Raw genomic sequence first — 19,624 nt, 5'->3', positions numbered from 1 at the left:
ACATACTCCCACCTACGCGACAGATATTACATACAGTGGTGAAATAGCCCTGCGGCGATTGAGTCCGTGCGCGCATTGCTAAATAAATACGATGACGTAGCCAAGGCGCGGCGATGACTTGGCAGAATCTCCACTGGTGTCGCAATATAACAACGTCACTTCCAATCTCTGATATATACAACAATTCTCACTGTACAGGTATTGAGTGTTATACTACACATACGTATATATGTATACATCTAAGTGCAATCTTGCAAGCAACAGGCAATTGCAAAATTGAATAAAACGGATAATTACAATAATAGTACAATATCACAGATAACATAATAATAATACTGACATAATAATAATAATAATAATAATAATAATAATAATAAAATACAGATAAAATCATACAATAATAAAAATACAGATATCATCTTGTAATGAGATTTGAACCGTTACAATACCTCTTATCTTTAAATCGTTAGAAGCTGAGTCTAACCATCGTCGTCTTGGTCTACCTCTACTTCTCTTACCCTCCATAACAGACTCTATTATTTTCCTAGGTAACATATTCTCCTCCAATCGCCTCACATGACCCCACCACCGAAGCCGGTTTATGCGCACAGCTTCGTCCATCGAGTTCATTCCCAAATTAGCCTTTATATACTCATTCCGAGTACCCTCCTGCCATTGTTCCCACCTGTTTGTACCAGCAATCATTCTCGCTACTTTCATGTCTGTTACTTCTAACTAATGAATAAGATATCCTAAGTCCACCCAGCTTTCTCTCCCGTAAAGTATAGTTGGTCTGAAAACAGACCGATGTAAAGATAATTTCGTCTGGCAGCCGACTTCCTACTTACAGAATACTGTTGATCGCAACTGCTAGCTCACTGCGTTAGCACCTTGATTCAATCTCACTTACTATATTACCATCCTGGGAGTACACACAACCTAAATACTTGAAATTATCGACCTGTTCTAGCTTTGTATCAATTAAAATAGAATGGCACGTTTCGTTCTTGAATGAACATCATCAGATTCTGTCAAATCACACTAAAATATTTAGAAATGTATAAACATTTACATTAATTTATGTTTAAATCCTTAAAAGCTAGAAATTTGGAACTTATCTTAACGATGTCCTCACTTTTCTCCACTCTAGCATAGCGTACGAGTTGTTGAGATACCGGTATTTTGTTGTTGGCGTGAGTCCAGCTGGTAAGTCAGTCCATTGACCTTCCGCCGAGCCACGCTCCCCGCCTTGCATAGGTCAGTGACACGCTATACTTGCATTTAGGCGTTTTATTTTTAGTGCTCCCCTTATTGATATTATTATCGTATTGATCGCGAAGATGGGTCACATTTGTTGGTTGGCGGCAGGAGAACAAAGGGATGACTAGTACTCTTCACAAAGATCTGAATAGGGTCAATCTCCACACAGAGTCCTGCTCCATGGCTAAATGGTTAGCGTGCTGGACTTTGGTCACAGGGGTCCCGGTTTCGATTCTCTCGGCAGGTTCGAGAATTTTAACCATCATTGGTCAATTTTGCTGGCTGGGTGTATGCGTCGTCTTCATCATCATTTAATCATCACGACGCGCAGGTCACCTACGAGCGTCAAATCAAAAGACCTGCACCTGGCGAGCCGAACATGCCCTCGGACACTCCCGGCACTAAAAGCCATACGCCATTTCATTTCCACACATGCATGGCCCAGACAGGGAATCCATGTAGGAGATCCCGCCTCTGGTTAGGTCAGAAGAACAGGAAGAATCCGTCAAATTCTAAAAAACCTTGCGGGGATCAAATCCCCTATGTTAGGCACAGAAGAGCGATTAACTGTCTAGGGCTAGGTATTTTACGATGATCATGATTAAGGTTGTTGTTATTATTAATAATAACATTATTATTATTTAGTCTATAATCTCACTAGTTATATACACTGACTGACAGAGCAAATGACTCCTGTAGGCGACCTGCGCGTCGTGATGAGGATGAAATGATGATGAAGACAGCACATACACCCAGCCCCCGTGCCATTGGAATTAACCAGTTAAGGTTAAAATCCCCGACGTGGCCGGGAATCGAACCCGGGACCCTCTGAACCGAAGGCCAGTACGCTGACCGTTCAGCCAACGAGTCGGGCGACACGCCGATAAATGAAGATATCAACCAAAGAAAGACGGGGAGACACAAAGGGCATGAAGATGAAAGACTCCCTAGGATTCGCAAACCTAGTACCGTCGGGCTCGGAGAAGAGCGAGAATCGACCAGGACAGGTGAGGTAGGATAGATGAAAGTGAGGAGCCTGGTACAAGTAAGTGGAAACAATGCCACGACTCAGCTAAGGGCCCATTGGTTGCCAACCCACGCCATTTCGCTCGGTATTATAATTCGTACGCATAATAATCTAGGCTTCTGAAACTCTTCTTTAAAATAAAACTGATCCACAGTATTGCTTTCTCCGCTGATGAAACTTTTCTGCGGTAACGCTTTTTGTTTTAGATAGTTTTCTTCTGTCGATGAATAAAGTAATTTTACCCGCATGCTTTGCCTTAATGGAAGACTTTAAATTCCCTACCGTTTCTTTTCTCTGTTTACGGTTCGTTTTGTTTTGTATTTCATTATCAGTCCCCTTTTATCTGCTTCCAGCTTTTATGTTTTCTTTGATTAGTTACTCCGGCACACTGTTAGCTAAGCAAATAAACTGAGAGAAGGTTTTCGAATTAGGTTAAGAGCTTTGAACGATTTGTGCACGCTGAAAGGCGTTTGAAGAGGAGCTGCCAACTTGTGAGCCAGATAAATTAGATGTGTGTGTTTTTTCTCTTAATAAATAATTGCAGCATTGATGACGATACAGGGTTGGCTAGAAACAAAGACACTGCTGGTGGTGATTTGTGTTTCAGGAGAAAATACAACTGTGCTACCATCCTGTCTTTACACTCACCAGAAGCGAAAATGAAAAAGGTCCGACTTATCGAAGATTGAATTATCGCCAACAGAAGAACGAAGGGAAACGAAGAGCCGGAAAATGAAAGAATCCCTTGGTGTTGGAAATCTAATACCAATAGAGTCGCAAAAGAACAAGAGTTGACCAAAGGAGATCGGATAGAAAAGTTGAAAGTGTGAAACTAGTAAGTGGAAACCGAGCTGAGTGGCTCAGACTAGTGATGGGATAATCGAATACTTTTAATAATCAAAGAGCCTCCATCCGATTATTTAAATAATCGAATAAAATAATCGCATGAGTTTCGAATATCATTCAATTGTAGTGATGTCATAATCTAATACTTTTAATAAACGAATAACCTCCATCCGATTATTTAAATAATTGAATAAAATTCACTTTTCGATTGCCTCATTCATTCGAATGGAGTTTCGAACGAATAATTGAAAAAATAATCGAATGGGAAAATTCACTATTCGATTGCCTAATTCATTCGAATGCACTTCCGACCGAATAATCGAAATAATCGAATGGAAAAATTCACTATTCGATTGCCTCGTTCATTCGATTGAATAATCGAACAATAATCGAATGGGGAATATAATGGAATAAAATTATATAATCGAATATTTTGTATTCGATTATCCCATCACTAGCTCAGACGGTTTAAAAAATCGAATAAAATAATCTAATGAGTTTCGAATATCATTCATTTGTATCGCATAGAATATTCGCGTGCATCATGGATCAACTTTTGGGCTTTATGAAACGTAGAAATACGCTTTTTCCAAGCGTATCTCCAGTTGTTGAAACTAAATGAGAGAATGAACTGTCTTAATAACATCACTTTTCATTCGATTATTTCAAAAGCATTCACTATTCAGTTGCCTCATTCATTCGAATGCAATTCCGAACGAATAATCGAAAAAATAATCGAATGGAAAAATTCACTATTCGGTTGCCTCGTTCATTCGAATGAATAATCCAACAATAATCGAATGGGAAATATAATAGAATAATCTAATAAAATGAAATAATCGAATAAGCGATTATTTTGTATTCGATTATCCCATCACTAGCTCAGACGGTTGAGTAGCTGGTCTTCTGACCCCAACTTTGTAGGTTCGATCCTGGCTCAGTCCGGCGGTATTTGAAGGTGCTCAAATACGTCAGCTTCGTGTTGGTAGATCTACTGGCACGTAAAAGAACCCTTGCGGGACGAAATTCCAGCACATCGGCGTCTCCGAAAACTGTAAAAGTAGTTAGTGGGCCATAAAGCAAATAACATTATTATTATTAGAAAAGTTGAGAGTCTTACGCTAGTAAGTGGAAACAATGTCAGACTCAGCTAGGGGCCTTGCAATAGTTAACCCACGCTCCGAGTTTGGGAGCCCCTAGATGTTACCGTTTTAGTCGCTTTTTACGAGAGGCAGGCGATACCATGCTGAACCAGATACCCGCAACGGGCGTTAACCTGGACACTGATACGAGAAATGTTTATTATTATTATTATTATTATTATTATTATTATTATTATTGTTACCGGGTTTTTGTGGTAGTTAAGCATGAAAGAAGGTGCTGGGTGGTGAATAGGTCTCAAGCTACTAAAGAGAAAAATTTTAAAATTTAACAAGGTTATATTTTCTTTTCAAAATTAGGTAACAACAAATAGAACAGGTACTTAGTAGCCGAAATACAACTTGAAATGTACAATTACAGGGATTAAAGAATTTGGGCTTCGAGCCCTGAAAACACAATTCTTGAGCAACTAGCTCAACTTTACGATATACCAATTTCAACAAAAGGGGCAGAAGACCCCAATCAAACCCTGGAGCCCTTGCTCCAAATTACACAGTAAAGCCTCCGCGAGGCATACAAAATCTAATTCAAAAGAGCAATCTGCTCTCAAAGTGTAAGCCAATCACAGGCCACACCAAACTTCACCTTCAAGCTGTCCTGAACGGACATAAACACAGGGGTAAAGTACCCAATCTACTGAGGTCTATTAAACGAAAAGCAGGTTAATTAAATGACCTCTAAAACAATTTGAGAGGAGGCGAACTTGCACTCCTAATACACTTGATTAAGACCTACTTGGCACTAGGCCGTTGATACAAGGGCTAATCCCATACTACAGAGGTGACTTAATAGCAATTTACATTACATTACGGAAGAATTGGTTGAGAAAAATAAGTTCACCTCAAGACGATGTGAGTGGGAGCTCGAGAGGGTTAAGCACTCTCTATCCCATAATGTAGCTTTACAAGAGAATAGAAGAAAAGAGTAGTTACATTTTAGGAAAAGGTTACATGATGGAAAACGCTTCGAACCCGCCACGAGAGTTAAACTGCCGACCTAGCAAGAAAAGAAGATATTAATAGGCCATTACCTGGTAGTAGATCGCTGCCGAGGAAAGAGGCGCTTCCCGCCTCCTGCTATGTACTTAATACACTGACAGATGGAACAGAAGTGGCCCGGAGACCCCAAAATCAGCAGTTTATAACCTCTCGCGGAAGATTCTAGGCGTTAGGGGAAATAAAACACCCTCCCTCAAAGTTTTTATTGGTTCGGGAAAAGAAACCCCTACATAGAGGAAAAGAAACACATTATTGGTGGAAAATTAATTAAAGAAATTCGGGATTGGCTAGATCCAAACTAAGGGGAAAAAGAGGGGTATACAGCCAACTTAAACAATGACAGAAGGAAATTTAACAAAGAACAAACTCTTGAAATAAAAATTTCTCCAACAAAATAGTTCTTTAACTCCGCACTAGGTCGCACTATTGTTGATCTTCAGTAGTGTCCTCTAGAAGAGAAAGTTCACACTTCTTACTTCAAGCGAAACAAAAACACATCAAAAGTGACACAGTTCAAAAACTCAAAATTTTCCACGTGGTGACATCTTCTGAGAAAGTAGAGAATTAATAGAATAGATAAAGTTCAACCTTCCTCCAGAAGAGGAGTTTCAACTGGCGCAACTTTTAAATAAACGGTGTAGAGGTGTACCGCCCGGTACAGACCTCCCCCCCCCAAAAGTTCCTCCAGGGGTGACACATGAAATCAGTTTGAAACAAAGTCCAAGAAATGATGTTGATACGAAGATAGATAGCAGAAGCATTTACAAGATTTCTTAATTCAGTTTCAAAATGTTGTTGTTGCAGGTGAATTAAAGTCTTTATGTTTGTAGAATTTGAATTTGTGAAGATAAACTTTTAATACTTAAAGGTGAAGAAAAATTTTGCAATGTCCACCAAATATTGTAGTTGAATTCCCAAGTATAGTTATTGCTTATGTGACTGTCCATGTAGTTGATGTAGATTGAGTCGAATGGCCGGACCGGCCATTGCAGCTTGCGTCCAACGGAGGCCGCTCGGACCCCTCAAGTACCCTGAGATACCGCTCGCCCGCACTATGAGGGGAGCAGAGGTGTTGAAGTACGCCGTGCCCGCGGTGAACAGATACAGGCTGCGGGCATGTAGCAGGTCGTGCGCCGCACATCAGCCTTGGCCGGGAGGTGAGCTCCGGCTCGCCGTGCACACGTCGTCCTCGCTGGAGAGGAGGGGGCCCATCCCCCTCCCCAGTCGCTGCACGGCGCTGCGCGGCTGCGGGGGCGCTGAAACATTAAAGCTAGGCGGCAGAATTGTGTTGGACAATCATTTCCTTTGAGGGTACAGGCTTGTGGAGAGGTTGAGGGGCCAGCGGCGTGTAGATATCCATGGCATTTACTATTATGAAGCCACAGTGTAAGGTGGAGCAGGAGACGGGAGCGTGGTAATGGCCGTGGCAAGAACAGGATGGCAGTTTAACGGGTCGGGGCAGGTTTTACAAAAGGCTTACATCTAAAACCCAAAATATTATAGAAGGGGCAGAATGCCATAAAAGTGAAACTCAAAAAAAATATAACCTTCATATCCTTTCAAAATAATATGAAGCAAGTTAACACAAAATTACACCGGTTTCACCTGGGACAGGTGAACCCTAAATATCCTCTCGGTGGCTGGATTACTTAACAATAAGGTAACCGGCGTAAGAAAATCGAGAATGATACAAGGCCCATGAAATCTGGGGGCAAGCTTGCCCGCGGGAACAAAATTTTTGACCATAACCTGGTCACCTACCTTCAAAGTGGTGGGTCTCCGTCCACGATCATACCTTTCCCTAACCTTTTCATGAGACACTTTAAGATTGGCTTTAGCCTTCTTCCAAAGGTCTTTAATGTTATCCGGATCTATTGTCTCGGGTAGAATGTCATTCAAAGACCAGAGGTTAGAGATCGGCGAGTTGGGAACAAACTTGAACATCAAGGAAGCTGGAGTAAACTTGTGAGATTCATGAACCGCCGAATTCAAAGCAAAAGCTATCCAATGCAGGGACGTGTCCCACCTGGAAGGATCTTCATGATGATAGGCAATGAGTGCGGACCTGAGATTACGGTTAACCCGTTCAGCCAGAGATGGTTGAGGATAATAAGCAGATGTAGTTACATGAGAGATGGACAAGTCAAAACAGAATTTACGAAACAGATTTGATGTAAAAGCTTTAGCATTATCAGATACAATGTATTGGCACGGACCAAAAGAAGCAAAAATAGAATTTAGGCAAGTAATGGTTGACTGAGCGGTAGCCAGCTTAGTCGGAAATAACCAGGAAAATCTTGTAAAACCATCTACACACACAAAGATGAACTTGTTGGCATTGCCCTTTGACTGGGGGAAGGGTCCCACATAATCAATATACAGGCGTTCCATGGGGCGCGACGCTTGATGAGAAGACAAAAGGCCTACTTTAGTGGACATGGTGGGTTTACTGATCAAACAAGATTTACAAGCTTTTACGAGTTCCCGAATTTCACCGTCCATACCTTTCCAGATGAACATTTCACGAATCTTTTCACGAGTTTTAAAGATTCCAAGATGCCCCCCCAATGGGGTCTCATGATAGTATTTGAAGATCATAGGTACAAGAACCGCTGGAACAACAACTTTCATCAACTTATCATGCCTCGAAGGGCAACATAGAACACCATTCCTTAGAACATAAGGGACAGCATGTTCCCCAGAAGAAAGGGTTTCCATTATCGGAGCCAGCGTCGGATCTTCACGTTGGTATTTCTCAATATCCCTAAAAAGCATGGGAGCATCTGTTAAGATGGCATTAGCACCAGATAGTATGGACTCGGAAGGTGATGAACTGTCGACCGGTTCGTGGGTCTCTACGTCGTTATGAAACATACGGCTGAGTCCATCGGCAACAACATTTTCAGTACCTCTGATATGCCGTACATCGAATTGGAAGGCAGAAATACGGATGGCCCAACGGGCTATACGACCTGTACGACGCGGCCTACCTAAGACCCAGCTTAAGGCTTGATTATCTGTCTCCAGATCGAATTTGACGTGTTCCAGATAGAGACGGAACTTTTCTAAGGCGAATAAGACTGCCAAACCTTCAAGCTCATATATGGAGTACTTTGCTTCTTGAGCTGACAATGTCCTAGACGCATAGGCGATGGGTCGCCTCCCTAGTTCAGTCTCTTGAAGAAGAACTGCAGCTACTGCTGACGACGATGCGTCGGTTTGGACGATGAATTTCTTCGAGAAATCAGGCATAGCAAGTACAGGGGCATTACAGAGAGCTAATTTCAGATCTTCAAAAGCGGCTTGTTGAGAAGGTCCCCACTCGAATTTGATGCCTTTCCTACGAAGAAGGTTTAAGGGCGCCGCTCTATTAGCAAAATTAGGAATGAACTTCCTGAAGAAATTCACCATGCCAATGAACCTGGCGATACCTTTAATGTCCTTGGGAGGTTTAAAATCACGGATGGCCTGTGTTCTAGAATGATCGACTGCTACACCATCAGGTGACACAATATGCCCTAGGAATGACATAGAGGGCTTAGCAAAGGCAACCTTGGACAACTTAACAGTTAACCCAGCCTTACGAAGGCGATTGAGAACTTCTCGCAAATGATCTAGATGTTCTTCAAAGGTTTCGGAAAATACGACGACATCATCCAAGTAGTGATATAAGTACTCAAATTTGATGTCGGAGAAGACCCTATCTAGTAGCCTAGTGAGCACAGCTGCCCCCGTGGGGAGCCCGAAAGGCACGCGGTTGTATTCATATAAATTCCAGTCCGTGGCAAACGCTGTAAGATGTTTAGACTCTTCGGCAAGGGGAATTTGATTATAGGCCTGATTCAAGTCCAAGATGGTGAAGAACTTGGCCTTACGAAACCATGAAAAGCAAGAATGAAGGTCGGGAAGGGGCACAGATTGCAACACCACCTTCCGATTGAGAGCCCTGTAATCAATGACAGGCCTGAAGCCTCCTTGAGGTTTCGGTACTAGAAAAATAGGCGAAGAATACGCTGACTTAGAGGGCCTAATAATACCATCCTTCAACATCTGATCGATGATTTCTTTCAGAGCCTTCATTTTAGGTGGAGATAGCCTATACGGTGGAAAACGGACAGGAATAGAATCCGTGACCTCAATTTTGTATTCAATAAGGTCAGTAACACCAAGAGTATCAGAGAACACCTCGGGAAACGACTGACACAATTTCCGAATACTATCAGCCTGCTCCTCAGGTAGATGTCTAAGGTCTAACAACATCTCATCCTGGGTAGGCGAAATAGATGAACATGATACAGAATTACACTTTAACAAGGGAATTCTACAATTGGACGTAAATTTGAATGTGCACGACCTACTCTGGAGATCGAGCACAAGACCAGTGTGAGAAATGAAGTCCGCTCCCAATATGATGGGGCAAGACAAATGCTTGGCCACAAACAATTTGATTTTCCATGTAAATTTAAAAACACGAATTTTGACCAGTAAGGAACCTAGAATTTCTAATGGAGATGTATTAGCAGAAACACATTTCACAGGAGAAGAGTCATAGACAGGTAGGTTACAAACAGACTTCAATTTCGAGTACCATTCAGCCGAAATAATGGAACAAACACTGCCTGAATCTAAGAGAGCTGTTATAGGCTCGTTATTTAACTCAATCTTAAGAAAAGGAACAGGTGCGGGGGTATCCGCCGCAATCCTAAGACACTCTCTGGGGCATTCAAAAAAAGAATTTGAAGATTGCTCATTCCCTGAATTCTCGACCCTTTTGCCCGGGGCTGAGCCTTGGAAAGCAGAATTAGTCGACTCAGCCGAAGCCGCTAGTCACTTTTTATTATTGGCATGGGTGGAATTTGCACCAGAGCAGGAGGGGGTGCTATTTGAGTTTGGGCAATTCTTGGCGATATGTGAGAAAGCCCCACATTTAAAGCAGCCTTGTGATGACCCTGCTCCATTCCTTATCCCACTTGACTTGATCAGAGGACACTTATTCCGCAGATGGTCAGGCGACCCGCAAGCATAACATTTACGGGGATTGACTGGTCGGCGAGGTGGAGGCCGAGTGTTACTAAAGGAAGGCGGGGGTTCTTTCGCGACACGCAAAGAATCGGCGTATCTAACTCCTTCCGCTGAGACTGCCAATGCTTCAAGTTCCGAGAACGTTTGCGGGCACGCCGCGAAACACAAATATGACCTATAGGATGGTGAAATACCTTCCACAATAGCTTGTACAATTTGATCCTCAGGGAAGTGAAGAGCAAACACCCTAGTATAAAACTTAATATCTTGGATGAAGTCAGCCAAGTTTTCATCCAAGCGCTGTACACGGTAATAGTACTTCTGAATCAGGGAGGACCTGGCCCTAGCCGGGATGAAGTTAGCTAGCAAATGGGCATGGAAATCCTCAATAGATGATTGCTCGGCAATGGCTCTTACGATTTTATCAGAGAGAATACCAATAGCATACGGATAGATAATTTGCAAAATTTGACATGGCGAAAGAGAAAAAACAAGAGCATGATCCTGAAATTCCACTAGAAATCTTAAAAATGAAATTACGTCACTGGTGGTATTAACGGAAAACTTGGATATACCTCTGAGCAACATTGCCAATGGATGAGGCAAGCTGCTAAACCCGGGCGACATAGTAGGTAAAGGTTTCAATGGCAAGGAAGTTAATTCAGCACGTACATTGTTCAACGATGTGCGGCGTTCAGACTCGTTGTCCAATGGGGCAGAGATAGTTTGAGCAGCAACGGTTATCCTATTGCCTTCTCCCTTAGCAGGTTCTTCCTCACTACTTACATTCACAACGGTGGGCTGATCAGATTTGGGAGGAACTTCCCCAGTTAACAATTGAGTGACTTTACTAGACAATTCAGAGATAGTTTCAAGGAGCGTATTAGCTTGCTTCCTCTGAACGTCATTCACCTTCAGAGACAACAGATCATTAACTCTATTTGAAAAGTGATATAGCCTGCCTTGCACACGCTTAATTTGATTAGGAGACGGATCGTTTTCATCAAAAAAGCTGACTACAGATGCTAGCCCAGTAATATTCTCGACGATCGTGGAAAGAGACTCATCAATTTCTTTCTCTCCCAAATTGGGGATGGAAATGGGCAAATCAAGGGACTCTCTAAGCTTGTTGGTGTCGATTGCAACCGTGCCTCCAGATTGCACATTTCTGATAGTTAACTCGTATATCAACTCCTCTTTGCGCAAATAGTTAAGGAGGAGAACATCGCGAGGGCCGGGCATGATGACAGAACAATTTTGAAAAACTAAAAAAATTCCAGCAACTGAGACAATTATTAGAGTTCGAATCAAAGCGATGTTTAGCCGTTAAAAGGGGCTAAATTGAGACCCATTCAACCACGCTCTGCTACCACTTGTTACCGGGTTTTTGTGGTAGTTAAGCATGAAAGAAGGTGCTGGGTGGTGAATAGGTCTCAAGCTACTAAAGAGAAAAATTTTAAAATTTAACAAGGTTATATTTTCTTTTCAAAATTAGGTAACAACAAATAGAACAGGTACTTAGTAGCCGAAATACAACTTGAAATGTACAATTACAGGGATTAAAGAATTTGGGCTTCGAGCCCTGAAAACACAATTCTTGAGCAACTAGCTCAACTTTACGATATACCAATTTCAACAAAAGGGGCAGAAGACCCCAATCAAACCCTGGAGCCCTTGCTCCAAATTACACAGTAAAGCCTCCGCGAGGCATACAAAATCGAATTCAAAAGAGCAATCTGCTCTCAAAGTGTAAGCCAATCACAGGCCACACCAAACTTCACCTTCAAGCTGTCCTGAACGGACATAAACACAGGGGTAAAGTACCCAATCTACTGAGGTCTATTAAACGAAAAGCAGGTTAATTAAATGACCTCTAAAACAATTTGAGAGGAGGCGAACTTGCACTCCTAATACACTTGATTAAGACCTACTTGGCACTAGGCCGTTGATACAAGGGCTAATCCCATACTACAGAGGTGACTTAATAGCAATTTACATTACATTACGGAAGAATTGGTTGAGAAAAATAAGTTCACCTCAAGACGATGTGAGTGGGAGCTCGAGAGGGTTAAGCACTCTCTATCCCATAATGTAGCTTTACAAGAGAATAGAAGAAAAGAGTAGTTACATTTTAGGAAAAGGTTACATGATGGAAAACGCTTCGAACCCGCCGCGAGAGTTAAACTGCCGACCTAGCAAGAAAAGAAGATATTAATAGGCCATTACCTGGTAGTAGATCGCTGCCGAGGAAAGAGGCGCTTCCCGCCTCCTGCTATGTACTTAATACACTGACAGATGGAACAGAAGTGGCCCGGAGACCCCAAAATCAGCAGTTTATAACCTCTCGCGGAAGATTCTAGGCGTTAGGGGAAATAAAACACCCTCCCTCAAAGTTTTTATTGGTTCGGGAAAAGAAACCCCTACATAGAGGAAAAGAAACACATTATTGGTGGAAAATTAATTAAAGAAATTCGGGATTGGCTAGATCCAAACTAAGGGGAAAAAGAGGGGTATACAGCCAACTTAAACAATGACAGAAGGAAATTTAACAAAGAACAAACTCTTGAAATAAAAATTTCTCCAACAAAATAGTTCTTTAACTCCGCACTAGGTCGCACTATTGTTGATCTTCAGTAGTGTCCTCTAGAAGAGAAAGTTCACACTTCTTACTTCAAGCGAAACAAAAACACATCAAAAGTGACACAGTTCAAAAACTCAAAATTTTCCACGTGGTGACATCTTCTGAGAAAGTAGAGAATTAATAGAATAGATAAAGTTCAACCTTCCTCCAGAAGAGGAGTTTCAACTGGCGCAACTTTTAAATAAACGGTGTAGAGGTGTACCGCCCGGTACAATTATTATTATTATTATTATTATTATTATTATTATTATTATTATTATTATTATTATTATTATTATTATTATTCGAATTTGACCATCTGTGCACCGCATAGAACTTATGGCTTCTTGGCCTTTCTTTTCTCTTCTCTTCTCAGAACCTCTTCTTTCTTTCGCTACCGAGGGAGATGATAGTGGGGCCGAATTCCGCCGATCGCAAACTGAAAATGATTTTCCGTGGTTTCCCATTTTTACACCAGGCAAATGCTGGGGCTGTACCTGAATTAAGGCCATGTCCGCTACCTTCCCAGTCCTAGCCCTTGTCTATCCTTCCGTCGCCGAAAACCTTCGATGTGTTGGCGCCATTTTAATAAGTAGCATTCTTTTGCTTCTCATCTCTCCTCTTTGTAAACGATCCGTTTGGGTCTCCTTTTAAGTAGTTTCTCTTCAAATCATTTTAGACTGTCGACTCTTCTTCTGAACTCTCTTCTATTGTGGATCATCCCCAGTATAATTCCAACTTCTTCTGCATCCCTCTCGGCCTCTTCTACCCGCTTGCAGGTGGCCTTTAATCCCGTAATATATCCGAAGACATTTTTAGTCAGCCGTTTGTCATCCATTTTTACAAGATGTCCGTAGAATTTCAGCCTCTGTTTCTCCATTGTGTCCGTGATCTTTTGAGTGTGCTTGCAGAGCTCCTCATTTCTCCTTTTCTTCCTAGTCCTATCAGTAGTATTCTGGTTAGGGTCGTGAAGCTGCGAGCTCGCGTTCGAGAGATAGTGGGTTCGAACCTCACGGTCGGCAGCCCTGAAGATGGTTTTCCGTAGTTTCCCCATTTTCACACCGGGAAAATGTGGGGTGTACATTAATTAAGGCCACGGTCACTTCTTACTCGTAGTCCTTTCCTATTCCATCGTCGCCGTAAGATTTATCTGTGTCGGCGTGACGTAAGGCCAGTTGTATAATAATAATAATAATCAACATCAGCATAGCAAACAAACTCCGCTTGAGACGGAAAACGGTACAATTTCGCAGGTATCCTCCTTCAAATACCTTGGAGAAATAATATTGCCATCGGGACTAGACAGTAGGGCCAACATAGAAAGAGCCACTAAACTCCATAAGGCGTACAGACTAAGATGCAATTACTCAAACAAGAGAATCGTATCGCGTAATGCAAAATTACGGCATTACAAGACAGTTGTTTTGCCGGAAGCATTATACGCCTCAGAAACCATATCCCGTGAGTAGTATAATTGGACAGTTCGGGCGCCACCACCCCCACCGGCTCCCAGAGGCCACCTCCACCACCACCACCACAGCCAGAGGCCTCCAGATGCCTCCTCCACCACCACCACAGCCAGAGGCCTCCCACAGGCCTCCTCCACCACCCGCGGGAAATTTGAATTTGTAAACAAAGCCACGTGCTTTTTGACAGCTGTCATCGACAACAACGCATCGCTAACCTCAGTACTGCCATCTTGACGGGCCTAAACCTCAGTAGTGCCAACTTAACCTAACTAGCGCGAGATAAACAAAGCCACGTGCTTTTCGACAGCCACGTGCTTTTTGACAGACAACTACGCATCGCTAACCTCAGTACTGCCATCTTGACGGGCCTAAACCTCAGTAGTACCAACTTAACCTAACTAGCGTGTGGTAAACAAAGCCACGTGCTTTTTGACAGCCACGTGCTTTTTTGACAGCTGTCATCCGCCATCTTTAAACCACAGAGCACTGTGCTGCCCTCTTTATCGTAGTAGATGTCATCGGCAGTGCTGCCATCTTGGCGGGCCTAAACCTTAGTGCTACCAACTTAACCTCACTAGCGTGAGATAAACAAATGCACGTGCAGCTGTCATCCGCCATCTTTAATCCATAGAGCACAGTGCTGCCCTCTTTAGCTACTTACCTTTGAAATGTGGTACGTCACACGCCATCTTGCATCCGAAACCTCAGTGCTGCACTCTTTAGCTAGATACCTTTGAAATGTAGTGGTGGTGATTTGAAAAATTCTTTATGCTCTTGTTTGGAAACAAAGCCACGTGCTTTTTTGACAGTTGTCATCCGCCATCTTTAATCCAGAGAGCACCGTGCTGCCCTCTTTAGTTACTTACCTTTGAAATGTGGTACGTCACAGCTGTCATCCGCCATCTTGCATCGCGAACCTCAGTGCTGCACTCTTTAGCTAGATACCTTTGAAATGTAGTGGCGGCAAATTCTTTATGCTCTTGTTTGGAAACAAAGCCACGTGCTTTTTTGACAGCTGTCATCCGCCATCTTTAATCCATAGAGCACCGTGCTGCCCTCTTTAGCTACTTACCTTTGAAATGTGGTACGTCACAGCTGTCATCCGCCATCTTGCATCGCAAACCTCAGTGCTGCACTCTTTAGCTAGATACCTTTGAAATGTAGTGGCGGCAAATTCTACGTGCTCTTGTTTGGAAACAAAGCCACGTGCAGCTGTCAACCACCATCTTTAATCCAGAGAGCACCGTGCTGCCCTCTTTAGCTACTTACCTTTGAAATGTGGTACGTCACAGCTGTCATCCACCATCTTGCATCGCAAACCTCAGTGCTGCACTCTTTAGCTAGATACCTTTGAAATGTAGTGGCGGCAATTTGAAAAATTCTTTATGCTCCTGTTTGGAAACAAACCTATGCGCTTTTTTGTCAGCTATCATCCGCCATCTTTAATCTAGAGAGCACCGTGCTGCCCTCTATGTGGTGGTGGTAAATTCTACACGCTCTTGTTTGGAAACAAACCCATGTGCTTTTCTGACAGCTGTCAACCACCAGAGAGCACCGTGCTGCCCTCTTTATGCCGGTGGCAAATTCTACGTGCTTTTTGACAGCTGTCATCCGCCATCTTTAATCAAGAGAGCACCGTGCTGCCATCTTTAGCTAGATACCTTTGAAATGTGGTGGCGGCAAATTCCACGTGCTCTTGTTTAGTAAACAAAGCCACGTGCTTTTTTGACAGCTATCATCCGCCATCTTTAATCAATAGAGCACTGTGCTGCTATCATGCGGGTAATTTCGTCAGCTGTCATCCGCCATCTTTAATCTACAGAGAAACATAGCAAGACTGGAATCGAACACTGTAAGAACATTGTTTGATGTGTTCAGAGCAAAAGTACAACTTCAATGATTTACCTAGTGTAAAAATAAAAAACACACACTGTGCACATATCGCATAGCTATCTCGCCTATCACTTGCCTAGTATGAAAATCAAAAACACACTGTGCACATATCGCATAGCTAACTCGGCAACACTTCAAATGATTTGCTTAGTACGAAAATAAAAAATCTATACCGCGTAGCTAACTCGTTCATCGCACTGCTAAGACGCTTAGTAATTGCAAATACACTGATATATCTCATATGAAAATCAAGAAAGCACACTGCGTTACTTGTCATTCGTCATCTTTAATCAACAAAGCTTCGTACTGCTATCTTTAGCTACATACATTTAACATGTGGTGGCGGATAATTTGAAAATAAAAGACCTTCCGTTAGCTATCATCCGCCATCTTTATTCAACAAAGCTTCGTACTGCTATCTTTAGCTACATACATTTAACATGTGGTGGCGGATAATTTGAAAATAAAAGACCTTCCGTTAGCTATCATCCGCCATCTTTATTCAACAGAGCATCGTGCTGCTATCTCTAGCTGCATACATTTAACATGTGGTGACGGCAATTTGAAATTCTATCTAGATGCCATCTTTAATCAACAGAGCACCGTGCTGCTACCCCTTTGAATTGTGGTGACGGATAATTTGAAATTCCGTTAGCTATCATCATTAAACATTAGTGCATTCGCTAACCTAACCTCTCATCTACTATCTTGAAGGAGATTATACGACACCTCCTCTACCTCCTGCTCTTCCTCCTCCTCCTCCTCCCCTACCACCTCCGCCTCCTCCTCCTCTGTCAAGGCATAACTTTATCGAACACGCATCGCGAAGGCAAGAGTGTGCAGCGATATGCATGTTTAGACTTGCGGATTACGAAAGAAACATAACAAGACTTGAATCGAACACTGCACTCGATGTCGTTAACTTCAACATGTGATTAAAACATTGTCTGGTGTGTTCAGAACACTACATAAGTAGAATCGAACGCTGTACAACATGTTAGGGGACACCTTTGTTCTAAGAAGATCAGATTGAAACATAACAAGACTAGAATTGAACACTGCACTCGATGTCGTTAACCTTAACATGTGATCAGAACATTGATTGATGTGTTCAGATCACTAAACAAGTAGAACCGAACACTGTACAACATGTTAGGGGATACCTTTGTTCTAAGAAAATTAGATTGCAAAATAACAAGACTAGAATCGAACACTACACTCGATGTCGTTAACCTTAACATGTGATCAGAACATTGATTGATGTGTTCAGATCACTAAACAAGTAGAACCGAACACTGTACAACATGTTAGGGGATACCTTTGTTCTAAGAAAATTGGATTGCAAAATAACAAGACTAGAATCGAACACTACACTCGATGTCGTTAACCTTAACATGTGATCAGAACATTGATCGATGTGTTCAGATCACTAAACAAGTAGAGCCGAACACTGTACAACATGTCAGGGGGTACCTTTGTTCTAAGAAAATTTGATTGAAACATAACAAGACTAGAACCGAACACTGTACAACATGTTAGGGGATACCTTTGTTCTAAGAAGATCAGATTTGTTGCGAGCTATCAGTGCTTACCTTACGTTTAAAAAAAATAATAATAATAATAATCTCCCCGTCGAATTGGTGCTCTTTTCTCCGTCTGCTGTTACGAACTGTCGGCTTCCCCGCTGCTTCTACTACTGCTGTCACTGCTCGCCTCTATGGCGCATCCACTCTGACGTCACACCTATAGTATGTTCTCGATATACCCCGCTGGCATATATATATATGGCCTTGTGTCGTTTATTTGGCAGGTCAGTTGTGGTATAACCTTGTTGTAGACAGTGGGAGCTGGAACTCTCCACACGGCTGGTCCGTGTCCATTTTACTTGTAAACTTCGTGCTGGACTTCTGTCAAGGGTGAGCAGACACACTTTCTTTCTATCATTTAACGTGCCCTACCTTGCCATACTTGGGCTTCGCCGTAGTAACGAAAATTGAACTTTGGTCCCTTCAGGACACATCTGAGTATTCTAGCAGCGCAAATGTTCTGCCTTTTGGACATTTATATTCCTAAAATGTGGTGTAAAATGGTGTACTGGACAGCTGATCTACTATTCTAGTCCATAAACATTCCTGCTTTCTGAGATGAACTCTTGCATCGCGTCTGTTAGCGCTGGGGACTTGGCGGCTTGATCCTTATCCTATCCCATTCCTCCGTTTCTTATTTCCTTATTCTATCCTTTATCTTGTACCTATCTTTATTTCTCTTCTTACCCCATCTATCTGCTTAATTTGCGTAAAAATGGTGCTTGCTCAAAAGATGTGGTCTGCTAATTTAATTTGTATGTTCATTGGTTAGCTTCTATTTTATTATCACTTCTGCGCATGCGTGTGTGTTTTAATCCCTGCTGGGATCACTTGTTAGAATTCCTATTTATTTTTATTTTTAATCTACCAATAGGATCACTCCCTGAAATTCGAGATTGGTTTTATTCAATTCTGAATCTCTTGAATTGTTTGCCATGAGGTTGCATTACAATGTCTTATTGTAAACACTGTATCAATTTGTGAGCTCATCTTCCAGGTGTATCACACTACCAACTTTCTATTCTACTGGCACGAGCCTGAAACCTTATTGATGTACCTCCCTTCTAGCATATTGTGTAATATAATGCAAAGAAACTGATTTCTGAATTTATGGGTCTCTCCCCCCCCCATTCCCTTTCTTTTTCCCCTAATTGAAGTGTCGGAACATATGTCCAAAGATTGTAGTGATTGGTGCTTAGGGATTCGATTATGACGATTTAATTAAAATTTGTATCACCTACGTATCTTAAAATCAAACTTAACGCTTTTATTATGACATATGCTGGTTCATTCTATTTGTTCTGATGTAAAATATAATTTGTTACCCCTTTGAGATTGGTATAATATATATTGTTATTTTCAAACTTGTTTTCCAAAATTCTCTTCCTCGAGTTCCTTTCCCTTAATGCTTTTGTTTTCACTGGTATCTACCACGGCAATTCTCTTGGGTAGCGGCCTTTTAACTTATTTATGCACATGTATGGAGCTCTAAGCTGCACTGTTTACGGTAATGTTGACACAAAGTATTGAACTGTTATATTCTCATGTTGCACGCTTCTCGGCACTCTGCGCGGTTGTGTACTGCCGTTTCTGAGTACTTTGATATTTTGTTATCTAGTGTCCCGATCAAGGGCACCCTTTTGAAAGCAAGTCTCAATTACAACGCTATTTCTAGCAAGTTGATAGTAAGCAAAGACGCTATCAAGTACAAAGACCGTTACAGATTGAAACATAACAAGACT

This window comes from Anabrus simplex, chromosome 6 (genome assembly GCF_040414725.1).
Source record: "Anabrus simplex isolate iqAnaSimp1 chromosome 6, ASM4041472v1, whole genome shotgun sequence".
In the NCBI taxonomy this organism is placed as follows: Eukaryota; Metazoa; Arthropoda; class Insecta; order Orthoptera; family Tettigoniidae; genus Anabrus; species Anabrus simplex.
This window is presented reverse-complemented; position numbering follows the sequence as displayed.